Source organism: Tauraco erythrolophus, chromosome 19 (assembly GCF_009769465.1).
Source record: "Tauraco erythrolophus isolate bTauEry1 chromosome 19, bTauEry1.pri, whole genome shotgun sequence".
Taxonomy (NCBI): domain Eukaryota; kingdom Metazoa; phylum Chordata; class Aves; order Musophagiformes; family Musophagidae; genus Tauraco; species Tauraco erythrolophus.
In genome coordinates, this window is record NC_141483.1 from 10,455,720 (window position 1) to 10,471,626 (window position 15,907).

Genomic DNA, 15,907 nt, shown 5'->3' on the forward strand with positions numbered 1-15,907 from the left:
GTCTGATTGCAACTTCAATGCAGATTTCTAGCTGAAGATTTTCTACCCTGTTGAAAGCAGTCAGGATTCTGTTTGGATTTGTGTCAGGGTTTAATGAAGGGGAAAATACTAGGGAGTTCGCATAAATTGCTTCAATATTCCACTGCTCTTAAGCAGTTAGTTCCTTGCCTGAATTGGGGACTTGATGATTTAGTTTTCTTTTGATTTTATACTAAGCGGAATAGTATATAAATATTTTCCTGGCAGCATTAATTAGATTTAGGAAAGAGGAGATAAGGAAAAGTAGCATGGAAAATATATTTTTTAGATTTTTTTTTGTCGTTTCTTATGGTATGTTAACACAAAATATTTTGTCTATGTTCTGCTCTCCTCAAAAATGCCTGGAAAATTTTCCTTATAGACTACAGAGATGTAGAGCAGATTTATGACAGCAAAATAAGAAGTCGTGGCAGTTCTTAAAAGCTTAAAGACTTGTATGTTTGTGTAGAGTGTGATACATAGGAGCATTTTTATGTTAGTATCTGTCTCTAAGTCTGCTTTCATATTGCTGTTTGGTGTCAGTCAAATCATCTAAGACCACATTTCCAAAGTGCTGATGACTGCCTCAGTTTTTCAGGAATGTCTACAACCAGCAGAGGAATCCAAAATCAATGAACATTTTTTTGGGTCTTAATTACTGAGTTTCTCTTTGTGAAAAACAGATATCATGTATTTCTCCCGGGTTTACTGCACAAACTGTATTAGACTTGATTCTAGCCCCTTTTTTGTCATATGTTTTAAAAAATAAAACATAATATACTTAGAGAGTGACTTTATTCTCATTGAGTAGTGCCTAACATAAAGTTTGGTACATTACTGACATCCAAGGTTGAACTGAAGTTCAAGTAATAAAATAATGACTTTTTTTTTAAAAAAAAAAATAACCGTTTTTGTAAATTCTAGTATTTTCTAGCTATTGTATTTCTCCTTGATGTCCTTGTAGCAGGATTTTAGATTATAAGAAACAGCATTACTTTAGTTAGATGATACAGCCATCTTCTCTTTTTTTGGCACTTAGGAAGGATGAATGTACAGTTCACTTACTGCTTGCCCAAGAAATGTGGGTGATGAATAAATTTCAGATTGTGACTTTCAGACTGTTTAAACTCGTTGTTTTGTGATGAATTTTTCCTGCTAATACTTAGAAAAATAGTATGTGTAAGTTTTCACACCTGTAAATATACGCATAGTAAAGCCATTAAGCTTTGTTGAAGTCATTACATTTCGCTAAATGGAGAATGATACCTGTATTGTTTAGAACAAACTTTCTGCCCTTTCAGATTTAATGTTGTATTATGTAAGAAATCACATAAAGTTCCATTTTTTTCTGGTTTTCAAATCGTGTTGAAAAGGGTTTGAAAACAACTTTGTTTAGTGAATATGATGCCTGGTGATTTCCTATTGTTTGAGAGCCCTGCAGATGAAGAGGCAGCTTCCTGCCTTACTTGCGTGTTTGTTCTCCCTAGGGAAGGAATGCGAAGTGTTGTTCTGATCTCTGTAAATTGGACTGAAGTGTTCTGAGGTGAGCACTTAGTTGTAGATAATTTTAGTTAAGGAAGATTTGGTTGGACCACAGAAGGACTGACGTACAGTTTTGCACAGGTTTTCTGAAAAAATTATGCAGGGAAAGCAGTGGCCCATAATACTTTGTTTTGATTAATTCATAAATGTTTAGTGTTTATACATACCATCTTAGTTTAACAGATGGAAAATTGATTGTACAGTCTTATTTGAAGGCTGTATTATTATCTGTTCTGAAAACAGAACTTTAGGAGCACAAAGAGCTGTTTTTGAATGATGCTTCTGGCATCTAACCCTTAAAATTATTCAACATGTTTTTTGTCATATCTGTCTTGAAATGAACAATTATCTTCTGTTTTCAAGTGACTAAAATTTTTTAAAAGTGTGCTAAACTTTGTGTAGACATTTCAAAAAATATGCAACATATTAATTTAAATTTCTGTCTAATAAAATAACTCTGAAACAATTGAATAATTACTAATGTCACCAGAGTTCACATGTTTTTTTTTAACATTTGCCTCTAAATGCATTGCTTAAAAATATGCCAGTCTATGAAAAAAAATTTAGCTTGTTCAGGTTTAGTTGATGTTATGCTTAGGTTCAGTACATTTCATCTTTTTTTAGTGCCACAGGGCTGAGTTTTTCACCTGCTGGGGCATGATGTTACCATGACAACAGTTGATCTTGTTTGCTGTTCTCTCCTCTTTGTGCATGACAAAAAGGAAAGCTTTTTGAGAAATATTTGTGAAAGCTGATCAAACTAAGTGCGTTTTATTATCAGTGAAACAGAACAAGAAATGGCTTGCTGTATTTCAGGAAGAATAAGAAATTTCCTTTATAAGAAATAGCACAATGAACTTAACAATTTAATCAAAGTTGACAACATCTCTCCAAGAGCTACTCCTATATAAAAGCCTCTGCAACTGGTGTGTTAGCAGAATACTAACATACATGGTCTTTAGAAGATCCTATAAGATATTCTACTGAGAGATCTCCAATGCTGTTCACCAATCTTCTGTATATGTTCTGTTAATCAGCAAATGGAAACCTGAATGGCTTGGTAGATAATTGAATAGATGCTTTCCGTTGCAGCCTTATCCCTAATGAGCTCCAGTGTTGACCAGAAGAACTTTATTCATATTTTTTAGCTGATGTATTTTGTTTGTTCTGCCACTGGTGAAACTGAAGTAAGTGGAAAATGTGGATAGCAAGTTCCTTAGGAATTACCATAAAGTGTGAGTGGAAACACACGCATGTGCAAAACTCACCAAAACCACACAATGCATTTTAATTATTTTCAAATATTTGGTGGCATTTAATGTGATTTACAAAAATAAGTCTTTGGCACATCCACTGGACTCAAGGCAAAAGAACATTTTGCTACCAATTGGAGATGCAAAACAAAAAAAATCAGTATGATGGCAAAATAAAAATATTTGTTAACGGGCAGTAGGGAATGTCTCCTTCAGACCATATCAGTTTGATACCAACATTCAGATAAGGTTAATGTTTAAGCTACACTGTGTTTCCTTTGTGCCTTCGTAGAAGACCAGAGACCTTGTTCACTCCTTTCTCCCTTAGGCATGGATAATTTAACTTTCTTTTTTTTTCTTTCCCTTGGGTATAAGTTGTCCCTGAAGGAACTAGAACTGTGCCATGGTAAATGAGAATTAGAACCTCTGTGTCTCAGATATATGGATTAATTTATTGTGTTGAGAAGTGAGTGTAAAAATAATTGAAACAAAAAACCCTGGATAAATATTGATTTTTGCTTCAGTCCACAAATCAAATTGATTAACTTTCTAATACTGTCCAAGGGATAACACTGCTGTAATATTAATTCACTACTACAGGCTGCAGAAATATATTTTTACTATATCTTTGGCTATGTTTATGTTCCCAGCAGCTGGATGTTATTTGAAAGGTGTAACACAAATGTCCCAGTTTTTAAAGGAAATACTAAGTAGTAGTTTGGCTGACTTAAGGTGAGGTGGTATCTTCAAGAGGGTAGAACAAAATAGATCATTTCAGTTGGTAGGAACCTACAATGGTCATCAAGTCCAACTGCCTGCCCAGTTCAGAACTGTCCAAGTTAAAGCACGTTATTAAGGGCAATGTCCAAATGCCTCTTAAACACCGACAAACTCGGAGCAGGGGCCTGAACAAAAGCTAAGGCGCATTGTATAGGTGTCTGGGTGGCTAAATTAGGAACAACTGGTGTTAGTGGTCAAATTATTTTGGTACGAAGCTTGTAGTAAAACTTATGCCTATCGAAATAATTTTTATATGGTCACTGATGAAAGCGTTATCAATATTGCATAATTTTAGTTATTGGAACAGCCTTAGGCTGAAAGTATTACAGTGTTAACAAATATAAATAACTTATTATTGATGAGAATTGACCTTTCCCTGACACCTTATTGCTCTTTGAAGTTGGTAGGCTTAAAATTACCTTGAATTGATTCTTCAGTTATCAGCTATACGTTTATACACTACTTTTCCACGACAAGATTATGTACGATTTTGTCATTAAGGAATTAAGCGGCTATTCAATAAATAACATTTCATTGCAAATGCTGTGAAGGTTTTAAAAGATGATGCTGAAAAGGTAAGTTGTACAATTGCTGTCTTTGCCTGTTGGAATAGTGTTGTTTCATACTTTCTGCAGATGTTAACAAGAAAAAAAAGTAATGCCACCTACTGCCAGTTAGAGACTTCATTCGATCTGTGGGTGAACTGCAAGTGTGGAAAAACATCTTTGGCTTTTGAGTATAGAGTCTAGTTGATGCATTCCACATACCTCATGGAGTAAGCAAGGCCTCATAAAACGCAAACATAATAGTAAATACTAAATAATGCTGTTGTGGGAAATGTCTGCTTTTTTACTGTCTTCACGGTTACTTCCTTTGGCCCCGGCAGGTATAAAGTCCAAGAGTAATGTCTTGAAGAGAACTTGCATGTTTGATAATTCATTACAAACAGCTGCAGCTAGAATGTCTGCTGTGTTATTTATTCCCGAATATGGATGCTATAATAAAGCCATTGGACTTCAATACATCTGAAGTTATCATTTTACCCATTCTCATTATTAAAAGAGATAAGATGGTCTTGTCATGTTCATACTATGTGCCATAGGTGGAGAAAATAAGATGGAGAGTGTGAACAATTTTCAGTCATGGCCATAGTCTGAGCAGCAACAAATCAAATGTAGTTACACGTGATTCCAAAATAGAGCAATCTTCCAGAAGTTCAGGTGAATCTGATGTTCACCTGTCTTTTTCCTCTCTCATCCTGGAAAACATGGCAGTGAGTATCTTATCGTGTAAAGCAGTGTTCTCATGGGGGTGATGGATCTGAGGTGGTAGAAAAGATTGTGTGAACAAGTTATAAGAAAGTTGTGTTAGAAGCTAATACTCCGAAGGACAAGACAAAAAGAACATGAATGAAATGAGTTGATAGCTCAAAGCTTGTTTACTTAAAAGTCTTACTGAAGTGAAAAATGATACCATGCATTAATTGTTTGTGAGTCCTCCATAACATCTGGTCCTGGTCACTGTAGTGCCAAGACATTGATGATTTCCAAGCCCAAGAAACTGCTACAGTTCCTGCATTCCTTATTTAGCAGTGCTTTTTAAGAAGTGCTATTTTTATATAGTGTTTCTTTTACTAAATTCAGCCTACTGATTAGGGGAGTAAGGCTGTATTTGTTTTCCTTTATTAGAACAAAGAATAATTTGCATGGAAAAGTTCCCTTTTTTAAAATGAAGAAAATAGAATTGCACAGTGATTTTATTTAAAATGCAAACATTTCTCGGTAGATCTTCCTTTGTCTTAAGAGTGGTAGCAGAAAAAAACCTTATGTATGCCTGTTAATATTGTCTGTATAAATTCCTTAGTTTTTAAATGTTAACATCATAAAATGTCAGACTACTTTCCTGTGCTACTTGTTAACATTTATTTCATCATTACAATTGAGAGGAAGAAACAAATGGAAATAGTAAAACATCTCAAAACCAAAAGTCTTTATTTTGATTATTTTTCATTGCATTTAATAGTTTTCCACTAACTTATCATACATTGTTTATTAAAAGTGCAACTTTCTAACTATCAAAGTTGATAACTGTGGAAGCCAGCACTGGGTAGAACTGTACCCTTCACGTGACAGGGAGGGGGACATTCAGCATCTTTCAGTGCTTTCTTTGATCCTGCCTTTGCCATACTGGTATGCATCCAAAGCTGTCAGATATAATGGAAGGGGTGTCAGAACATCGACTGACAGTAACAGAGCAGCAGCATGTCTTGTGAAGGCCATTTTTCCCTGCTTGCTTCTGGTTCCACTTTGCTCAGTGCTGTGTTATATACTGGTTAGAATTGTGCAGGACAGCCTGTATTTTTCTTGCATCATCCACATGCTAACTACAAAGAGAAAAAAAGAAAGGTTTTAATGGCAGTTTGCGTACTGGCGGTGCCTCTCAGCCTAGCTCTGTTCGCTTGTTCATGTTGAGGTTCTTAAATAGTTCTGCTGTGTACTATTCAGGATGAGTCAGCTTTGCCTTTAAAAACCAGCTCTTACGAGAAGAAAAAAATGCATTGGTGGTGATGAACCTGACCTTAGAAGTGAGTCATTTACAGGGCAAAAATACATGAGAAAAGATCAGAAGATGCCTCATTTTTCCTTTTTCTTTGAGTACCTGTAGACTAGAGGTTTCACTTTTCTCTTGGATTAATTCTACTCATATATCATCAAAGTACAGAACTATCACAGGAGATTATTATCAGAGTGTTCTAATACAGTCATTCCAGGTTACTGTCAAAAATAAGTCTCAAAGAAAAAGAGCTACAAATAAATGAATAGTGTATAACATTTTTTTAAACAAAAATAATTGATGGATGAGCAAACTAGCACACAGGGCAACAGATGCCTTTCTCCAGGCAATGTAGAACCTTGTTACCCAGACAGTGGTGTCAGATTGTATTAAATCTACAGAAGTCATCCTCCTACTGTGAATTTTTAGTCAGTCGTCATATCTGTAGGAGAATTTCTACTTTTGCTCTCTTATCAACACACATTTTTGCCTTCGTTTCTGCACTTAAAAAGATGCAACTTATATATAAGGTAACGCAATTTGGTTTTAATGGCTTTTATTATTTTTTTTTCATGGATGTTTCTTTATTAGTCATCTCATGTTTTGTGAAGTGTGTGCTGATGTGTGAGCCTTTAAATCCGTGTAGTGCTCTGGGCACCCCTTAAAAAATGGCACACTGCAGGACTGCTTGTGTTTCTCTACATTTGGGAGAGCTGTCAATTTTCTGGTTCAATTTACTTCACAGATTCCGAAAAGATCATCCTCAGTGGTGTTTTCTTAAATCAAAATACCTGTCTGAGCTGAGAATGCCTGAAGCATTCCTTACATCCAATAGGAAATTTCCTTGCTGTTTGGAATTTTGTCTACTATGCTAAAGATGTTTCAGGGTTTTTTTTTTTGCAAATTATGCTACTTACGGTCCTGACATGAATACAACTTGACTGGCATACCACCACATATGCAATATGCGTAAGTATGGTTTATGCTTGTATTTAACTTGCTGAGAAACATTAAGCAGGAGCAATGTCAGCTCTGTGCAACTTCTGCCTACATGTATTAGAAAAAATTTGGGTTTGGTTTATTCTGTAGCTAGTTGATGCTAATCTGTGACAATACTTTCATTTTTTTCTGGAGGGTGAAGTAGTTCTACATACAGCTTCCGTTGTCTGTTTCCTTATCACTAATTTTCCACATTCATTTCTCTGTTTGTAAAATTTTTGGATGCATGCTAGAGTAGTAATTACATTGCTTTAAGCCCTCGTTTTTTTTCAAATGAGCATTGTGTATCAACATCATTAGAAAGGGGGTGATGGACTGTTCGACTAATAATTGAAACCCAATGTCAAGACTCTGGAGACAGGTGAGAAGCTTTTTTGGAAGTATGAAGTGTACTGCTTCCTTTTCACTTGTACATTAGTCTGCTAACATTTAGTCAGCATTTGCCTTTATTCTTTGTCTTGGAGTAACTGATTTGATGAGTTCTTAATCTTCGCTCTACTTGTCTTTATTAACAGCTGCAGTGGATTGATTTGCATAGGTTAAATGGTAGACCTCATTTGACTCTAGTAAAATGTTGCTTCTTAAACACAATTAAATTGTCAGAATCGTTACATAAAGTAAATAAATCAAGAATGAGGCAGAGAGCAGCAGGGGAAAAAAAGACAAAACTCTCATTAAATTTGTAAAAAGAAGTCAAAAGCTATTTGTATAAAAAAAAAATAGAAAGGATGAAGTAATGCTTTCCATAGGTTTGGTTTTTGGAGTGGTATTGGTTTATTGTCAAGAAGTTTAAAAATCTGAATCATGTGAAGCTTTGAAATAAATTGCAAAATCCCACAAAATCTCCTCTTAGGTCCAAGCAATTAGAGTGATGCCTCTCTGCATTTTCCCCCTAGAATTTGGTATAGTTATTAAACAGAGAGTGGGGAAGGCTGTAGCAGAGAGTCTGTAGCATTCACAGGCAAGTTGGAGGCAAGAAGCACATATCCAGCCTGCTGCCAGTCAGTGTCATTTGTGATGGCTGCCCTATGTATTTGCTGACCTCTTCTTTCTGTTGACTTGGAGGTTCTGTTTGGAATTGGCAGTTGTAAGAGCTGAAGTGAGAAGTGTTGTCCTGTTGTTAATGTATTCAGTGCTAGCTGCCAAGTAAAGGAGAGAGAATGGAAAAATGCTCTATTTCAGTATATAAACTTAAGGAAGCGTAGCCTTTCTGTGCAAGAAGAAACATAACTAGGATTTTCAAAAGCCATCTGTCTCCCTTAAAATGTATTTAAAGTTTCAAAACTCTTTCAGGATCCAATCATAAAAACCTAATGAAAACAACTAACAACACAGCAGGAACAGGGAGGTGATTCTGCCCCTCTACCCTGCTCTCGTGTGACCCATCTGCAGTGCTGCGTTCAGCTCTGGGGTCCCCAGTATAAGAAGGACACGGAGCTGTTGGAGTGGGGCCAGAGGAGGGCCACAAAAATTATCTCAGGGTGGGAGCACCCCTCCTAGGAAGTCAGGCTGAGAGAGTTTGGGTTGTTCAGCCTGGAGAAGAGAAGGCTCCGCAGTGATCTTATTGCAGCCTGCCAGTGCCTAAAGGAGCCTTTAAGAAAGTTGGAGAGGGGCTTTTTACAGTGGGAAGGTAGTGATAGGACAAGGGGCAATGGATATAAACTGAAAGAGGGGAGATTTAAATTAGATATAAGGAAGAAATTTTTTACAATGATGGTGGCGAAACACTGGTACAGGTTGCCCACAGAAGCTGTGGATGTCCCATCCGTGGAAGTGTTCAAGGCCAGGTTGGATGAGGCTTTGAGCAAGCTGGTCTAGGGGAAGGTGTCCCTGCCCATGGCAGGGGGCTTGGAACTAGACGATCTTTAAGGTGCCTTCCAACCCAAACCATTCTATGATTCTACACTAAAATAATAATCAAAAAGTTGGATTACACCCCACAAATGAAAAACACACTTTTGTGTGTCACTCTGGCCCCATCAGATGGGTGTATACACAATGCTGGTATGACAGCACTTTTGAGAAGAGCAGCCATGAACTGGCAACTTTCAGAGACTGACTGTGGACCAATAAGAATTTATACCAGAAATTTTAATTTTCTGGTTTGTACTTAGAAGAAAACTGTAGAAATATCCTTTTCCTCTATATGACTTCAATCGTCTTTTTTAACATATTAATTGTCTATTGGGTGAAGTTTAGTTCTGGGGTAGTTGAGATTTCAACTCTTTGGTTGAAAATTTTTGTTTAATTAATCCAAAAAATATTGAAGTGGATATTGTTAAGGGACCAAACCACTAAAGTCAGTAGATTAGACAGAAAATCACAACCTGCAATGATTCATAAATACCACTTGCAAAAATCCAGGTAGTATTTCAAAGCCTCAAAAGAAGAGGAGATGGTGAGAAGAGATGTATCGTGAGTATTTTAAGTGTATTTCTCTAAGTAATATTTAGCATCTGGAAACATTCAACACTGGACAAACCAGTCATGAGGAATTCTGAGAGATACCATAACTGTTTGTTGAAGTATTAGTCATGTATACTACACAGATACTAGCTTGTGTTCCCCTTTGGGCAGTAGCATGTGCTGCTTCAGTTAACCACTTCATGGGTTACTGTCAGGGACATGACTGATAACACTGCGCAGTAGCTAAACTGTGGCAGCTGAATCTACCACAATTCTTCTGTCAGAGCCCTTGTTGTAAGGGTTTATTGTTCTTGAGAGATAGTTCAAGTCAACAAATGACTGAAACTAATATTGTAGGAATTTCTGAGTTGACAGTAATGATGGCTTGGATCATTTCCAGAAGACATAGTCCAGTGAAGGAACTTGGCTGAAATTTACTACACTTTGGTTCAGTTTCTAGCTTTTACCACATTATTGCTCTGAGACCTTTGATGGGTTATTTATTCTTTGTTCCTTAATGCTTTTTCTGAGAGAAAGCAATCTAAATATGATAAACGTACATGTATTTATGTCACTTCCAAACACACTGATAATATGTACAAATGCATTCTACCCTTATTGCAAGTACTGCAAATAGAAATTTTGTACCTGAATTTTAGTTGCTGCGTTTCTATCTGTGTATCTTTTAGGCTAGAAGTGTGCTAGTAATTCCTGCTACTGTTTCAAGTTATTCTTGATCTTTACAGATTTAGCTGGGATGGGGAACATAGGTGAGCTTTATCCCGGCAAATGCAAAAGAATGCTTGGAGAAATTGCCACTATGATGAACAGAGATATAAGTGAAAAGAAATAGGCTTATAACTAAGGACCAATGAGACTAGGATAGTTACTGCCCTACTTCTATTCATCCTTGCAAATAACATGGTAAAATGTATTTTCTTCAGGTAGAACTAACAGCCAGCCCAGTTGCTGTGCCATCCCTTGTAAACTGTTTTCCATTCTGGAGAATTTAAGTAGGGTGTGAAAGATGCTGGCCTAGATTGCCATCAATTACTTCTCCTCTCCTTTCCCCTCCCTCTCCCATTTCTGCTTAAATTCCTTTTAATAACATTATTAAAACATGATAACTCATTGTCACTTGTTCCCCATTAAAGTCAGCTGAGCAGTATTGATTTGTAACAAAAGCAAATTGATCCATTAATGTCAAATCTGGCTTGACAAAAACCTGCAGTTGTGTTTCAGAGCAGGTAGTGTAGCTTGTTTTCACCTTGTAAAGTGCAGAATAGACTCACAATGCTTTACAAGTGACTTTCAGCAATTAATAGGACACAATGATTTATTTGCATATCCAAGGATCTGTTCTGTGCCGTTTGCTGATATTATAAAAATATTTACTGATTTAATTCACACCTTTGAAAATGCAATGTGAGCGAAGAAATTCTTCTAATTTTGGCCCTCAGAACTGCCAAGCATCTCACAGAGCCTGACTGCCACTTTTAATTGCACCCTGAACAACAAATTTAAGAGACTTGAGAAATTATAATTGCTCAGCTCCCTGCGTGTGAGATCATAGGTACATCTGCAATCAGGAGACTGTGAGTAGTCAGCAGTTTGTCATCTTTAGCTCAGGGTACTAGCACTGAACAAGTGGTCAAGAGAACAGGTTCCCACAGGTGATGTGATGTTCTGATGTTGTACAATGATGGTGCTGCAACATGTCATTACTTAAACTGAACCGATTTTCAGTCTCCTTTGTTTATGTTCAAATTTAACCATCAGACTGGCATTCCAGGTGTGGACAGAAATGCGGTTATCTTCTGTGGAATTAGTGCATATGTTAAAATCACTGTTGCTCAGAATGGCCTTTTCTGTGTGAAATGCTTTATAAAACTGACATTTTAATCTCATTTTCTATAGAAAAAATTATTCTCATAATCATACTATCTGTTTAGCTGACCCTGTAAATTTTGAACCCAGTGGTTAATTTCAATCAGATTTGGGTGTCACACCTTCTTAGATACCAGCCAAGTTGCCAAGGCAGAAACCTGTGAACTTCATTAGTTCTGATGGTCAGGTAATGAAGCTTTGGAAACAATTTAGATAAACAGTTGAACAACTTTCATTCATGGAAAATGTTAGTTTTACATTTAAAACATAGATCTTGTGTGCAGAGATTTTTGAAGTTGATTTAAGAAAGGTATGCTTAAAATAGCAAGTTTTTTGGTTCAAGTCGTCTGAGAAACATTTAAATATCAGAATCTTTAAATTCATTTTTTATGGCTTACATTGGTAAATCAAAAATTAGCAATCTATTTTTTTTTTCATCTTGAGAATTTTAAAGAGAAATTGTGATAAAGCATTAGTTGAACAGCTTTTCGCAAGACCTCAGCAGAATTAGTAATCTGCTGATAGTGTGGATTTTAATGGTGCAAAATCATAAATTATTTCATATCACTCAAAAGTTGGCTCAGTTTTGCCCATCTTAGTATAGTTTTTGGCAAATATAACCAATATTTTCAGAAGATAATGTATAATGCACACTGTAGATTGGAAAGATTACAGATTGCCCGGCATGACTGATTGCAACTTTCATAAGGAATTGAATTTAAGATCTAATCTCAGACAACTATCTTTGTGAAAGTGTGCAAAAAGAAATCACCAGAAATATCAGAGGATGCTGCTGTTTTTTTCCTGAGCTGGATGTATTTTGATTTGTGTGACCTGACAAAGCATTTCCATCCATCTAGTTTGACCTTTGACTGTATACTTGAGTTTTATTTACTACTTCTTTTTTCCTCCTTATAGTGCTGTCTAAATGAATAAAAATACATTCCTGAGGCTGTAGTTAACACCTTGATCTTTAGGCATAGGTTACTTACTTTTTGATTCCATCTGCATTTCTGATTTGCCTGCCACTGTAGTACATAGATCTCTACCAGATTCTAAAAATGTTTGTATTAGAATGTGTGTATGTACATATATTATAAATAGATATACATTATAAGTAAAGTGAAATATGTGAATATAAAAATGTGTACATGAATATACATTCCAGTTGTTGGCTTTTGCCCTCAAAATACCTTCGGAAGACCTAAGTTTGATAGCATTACTTTTCTTCTGGGAGCAGCCTCTTTCTCTTTCCAGCCCTATGTGAGGCAGGCAGGTTTGAGCTTTGTTACATGCACAGGGAGATTTTTTGATTATTATTTTTATAGGCACCAGGCCTGTGATGTCAGGTCATCTCTCTTTGCCTGTACATCTTTAATCAGATCATCTACTAAAAACACATGGGTCTACAATAGAGCCAACTGTAATTGCAAGCTAATCTGCTGCTTCTGCACCTTCCGTGCCTTTGGCACTGTGCCTGATATTACTCTTAATAGTTTGTTAATACCAAATAACGCAAAAACATTACTTCCTTAAGCACTTAATAGGATGTACTGTAATGGAGATAAATGTAACACTCGTTACTTGTGTTTTAGGAAAATGAACTGAAGGATGCTGTGCAAGAAAAGAATCGCCTGAGCCTTCAGTATGCAAGTGTGTCCCACAGAGCACTGCAATATGACCAGGTAACATCATGAGCCCAGAACTCATACATTTGTTACAGAAATCAGGATGCAGAGTGGATAAAAGTGGATTGTGTAGGCGTGTAGGCATTTTTTCTGATTTGCTTGCTTCAACTTGACCACGTTTTAATTAAAAATAAATTACAAAAATTGATTTTATGAACAAATGTTATTTTAAAGGGAAAATTTAAGACACACTGATAGACTTTAGAGAGGTACCTCATTCTTCTGATGCATGTTTTCTCAGTATTGTATCTGCCTTTGGTAAAAAGACTTTTTCAGTGATTTTGATGAGGCTTGATTGAAAAATTATCTTCTTTTTAAAAAAAATACAGATAGAAATAATAGCTATCTAGTAGGTTTTTTCCCTACCATTCTGCATTTTTTCTTTGCATTTTTAAATCTCTCAATAAAATGCTGAAAAGCTGTTGTCTAGCAGCAACTGTCCAAAACTCTATTTAGCGCTTATTATTTCCTCTGTAGCATGGCACATGGCGTAGTCTCAGCTATTCCACGTCCTGATATAAAAACTGTTTCAACAGCAAACATTTTTCTTCAATTCTTTTTTGTGCCTGTTATGGGACAAACAGAAAATACCTTTCTGACTGCAGTGGGATTATATCTATGGCAAATACTGCGCGGTGTGACTGGCATGGGAGGAGAGGCTGATGTGCCTTACCTCACCACATATGCATTCACTATGTACAGGGCTACATTTAGCTAAAAATAAAACTCCAGTCTAGCATTTCTACAGGGTTTAAGTGAGTTGCTCAGCAACCTCATTCATATCAGAAGAGCTGTAACTCACATAGGGTCTGATGAAAGCCCATGCTCAAAGCACACAACGCAGTGGTAGCTGCATGCTTTGATATCTTTGACGTGCATGAGTCGTAAAGTAGCCCACTGCTGAATTTCCAAACCAGAAGAGGTCTGATTAAGTCCCTGAGACAATGCAAATTACTAAAATTCAGAGATGGTTATGCATATACCCTACATTTTGTGTGTAGCACCTGGTATCAAAACAGACCTGAAATTTCCTGTTGCTGAGGAATGCAAATTGTTTTTATATAAAAAGGCAGTGTGGTAATGCTTTATGATAGGAGGAAGCCATGTGTATCATAGCATCACTTAATTTTATTCATCCATCTGTCTGGAATGTCTCCCTTTCCTAATGTTTTTCTCTCCTCTGTTGTTGTTTACACATTGCCTTTACTCTTTACTTCACAAGGCACATAAAGTCTTTATATTGTAGCTGACATGGGAATAGCACGCAGCATTAACGCAGTGAAGGCTCAGTACATTGACACAAAAAATGTTAGCCCTCTTACTACCAAAAAGTGAAGAATTATGCGGTTAATAATGCTTTGTTATAGGTAATGTTTGTCTCAATATAATGAAGGTACATTGAAAACCCTAGTGAAAGCAATATAAAGGTAAAATGTCAACCTTTAACACATTAGCCACTAAGTTAACAATAAAATTACTTTTTACCATTGTAGTGTCAGAATTTGTCATGCTATGGGTGTTTGATTCTTCGAATATATTAAATACTGTGAAAGGCACAATGCAACAATTCTGGATGACTGTGCTACTGCTTCAGTATCACAGCCTCGGTAGGATCAAAGACTTTTTAATCAAAGACTGCTTTAAATGTACCCCCTCACTTTTAGCAATTTTAACAACATGCAATCCTTGCAATATACCTTGAATGTTAACAAACCTTGTGTTTTCCTTCTTGCGTAACAGCTTGTCTGAGAGGATTATGGAATTACTTCGTTTTTTCTGTTTGGTGGTTTGTTGAGGTTTTTTTACCACACACAGTAAGATTGAGGATAGATTGTGCATTTTAGATTACTTTTTACTATTCAGAAAAACGTGAAACTATACAGCTTTGGATGTGGAGATTGGAGCAGAATTCTAACAGAGTTAGGGCTCAGCCCTGAAGGGGAAAACCTGCCTAAAATAATTTATTCCTTTTCACCCTTGAGAGCTGGCCTGAAAAACAGGCCAACTTTATCCAAACAAGTGGGGCTGGAGCAGTGCTTATGCATTCTGTTGTGTAGCACCGATAAAACTGCTGCTTATTTTTGCACAGTGTAGTTGCTGAAATTTGACTCTAGAAAGGAGTAGAGATGAGGCTGGTTACATTTAAATCCACAAAATAAAACTAAAATTGTACGTAATTTACATGATTTAGTTTTAGTTCTCTGCATAAGAGAAACAAAGCTGCATTCCTGGAGGGGAGTACTTGTGAAAAGATTTTGTGTACTTAGGAGTGCTATGACACTGGACTCTGACTTGTTTTCCTGCTCATCTGAATATATATGGGCTAGTGTTTTTATGTAAAAATAGAATAGACATTATACATTCAGAATTTATTTCCAAAATACCTGAAATCATATAGTTTTCATGGTAGTTTCTGAATGATGTTTTCTGAACAATGTCAGTTGTTTGAGAAATTGGCAGGTCACTAAAGCCTAGAATTAAGGCAAATTGTGGGTCATAAGGCTGATGGAACTTTTTTTTTTCCTTGGTTTGTTTTGGTATGCTGGTTTTCAATATCCTGTTTAAATATTCAGGAAGTGGAAGACACTTTAGCAGTATTCTGGCCTTCATAACTGACTCAAATGAGGGTGCATTTACTAAGTGTGAAGGAATCGAATGAGAAATTAATTGGTTGATGCATTGAACAGAAAAACATCACAGATCAAAATGTTCCCTGTATCTGTCATGAAATTAGAACTGCTTATGATGGCCCTCTATTTAGGTCAACTGTTTTTGCCACTG